The sequence below is a fragment of the Ornithorhynchus anatinus genome, chromosome 1 (genome assembly GCF_004115215.2).
Source record: "Ornithorhynchus anatinus isolate Pmale09 chromosome 1, mOrnAna1.pri.v4, whole genome shotgun sequence".
Classification (NCBI taxonomy): domain Eukaryota; kingdom Metazoa; phylum Chordata; class Mammalia; order Monotremata; family Ornithorhynchidae; genus Ornithorhynchus; species Ornithorhynchus anatinus.
Window position 1 is genome coordinate 13,896,463 of NC_041728.1, and position 1,529 is coordinate 13,897,991.

At 40.5% G+C, this 1,529-nt stretch overlaps 1 non-coding gene across 1 annotated transcript; it reads right to left on the reverse strand.

Annotated features, from left to right (window-relative positions):
* Positions 1 to 1,151: 1,151 nt before the first annotated feature.
* LOC114817774 lies at positions 1,152 to 1,289 on the reverse strand. The gene has a single exon (XR_003765626.1). It is a non-coding gene; the product is annotated as a small nucleolar RNA SNORA7 (small nucleolar RNA).
* Between the last annotated feature and the right edge of the window lie 240 nt (positions 1,290 to 1,529).

A 1,529-nucleotide genomic window follows, 5' to 3' on the forward strand; every position in this document is an offset into this window, starting at 1 on the left:
TCCAAAGCCTTTTACACCCACCTTAGTTTCCTTTATTATTCAAAGAACGAGCAGCTCCAGAAAATGAACTTTGTGAAGATTCCACTTTCCCTCCTTGTGAGGAGATGATGAGGGGAAGAAACGATATAATGAAGGAAGGAAGAACGTGGCAGACTGGATGAAAGTTGCCTGAAGGAAAGCCTAGAAAGAATTAACAACAAATCAGGAGGTGAGCAGCTGGGGAGGACTTTTAAACCAATGGAAAGCAAAGTGGGAAAAGTGAAGACACCTGGGAGAGAGGGAGGGGAAAGGAAAGTTTCAGGTTCAAACAATTAGTGAAATAAGAAAGCAAAAACAGCAATGAAGTGAAAGCTACAATCATGGGGGTTTAGGGAATGGACTAGTAGTGAATTACAAATGTTATAGAAAGTATGAGAAGATTGAAACAGAGACACATGGAGATAAGAATAATGGAAAGAAGTGATAGTAAAGTGTTTGAAAGGGATCATAAAGTGTTAAAAAGTATTGTTAAGATAGATGAGGAAGTAATAAGATAATACATATGGACATTTTTAAAACACAAGAAAAGTAATAGAGGAAAAATAGGGAAAAAGCCTAAAACTATTTTTTTTGTCCTGTTAAAGAACTTGTTACCTAAAGTTTTTGAATTCACAAAATTCCTCAAGCCTTTATTAACTTTTCAGAATTAGGTAGCAGTGTTGAGGAAGCTGAAAGGGACTACTACTCTTAATTGTTGCTATTGTTTTCTTCTGTTAATTTGCTGTCTTTACTATTGTAGTCTTTCATTATGCCTCAGTTACCTTAGCCTCCGCCTCCCACCCCTGTTCTTGAGACCCTGTGAGGGTCAAGGACTGTCACTCATTCACCATCCATTGTACTAAGTACTTGTACTTTAGGACTCTTAGTATTCCAGTGCTTAGTGTAGTGGTCTGCATGCAGTCTTGTCTTGTCTTATGCTTATAGGGATGCCATGGACACATCTCTTCCAGAATGCCCCTACTCCATCTGCAGTCATTGTGGTAGTGTATCCATCAAGTTTTCTTGGTAAAATATAGAAGTGATCTAACATTGTCTCCTTCCATGCAATAAGCTTGAGTATCCACCCTTGACTCTCTCCCATGCCGCTGGTGCCCAGCACAGGTGGGTTTTGACACCGTAGCAGATTGCCTTCCACTCACTAGCCACTGCCCAAGCTAGGAAAGGAATAGATAGGCCTCCGCTTGACTCTCCCTCCCATAGTCGAGACTGGTAGAGTACTGGAAACTCCCCAGGTGTGACCCTGAGAGGGGCTGCACACAGGAGGCATCCAGTGAATGCTACCGAATGAATACATTTAGATTCACAAAATTAGCCAAGATACTCCTACTGAAAATCAGCAGATATTACGCCTTACAAGGCAAATGCCATTTGCTATGTCCTTGATAAAACAATTTTTCCCCTTTGTGTTTTCTGCATTAAAACTCTTAGATGACAAGTCCACCATGATGTCAACCAACATACTCTCAGTTATCCTTTCCAGGTGTTCACTT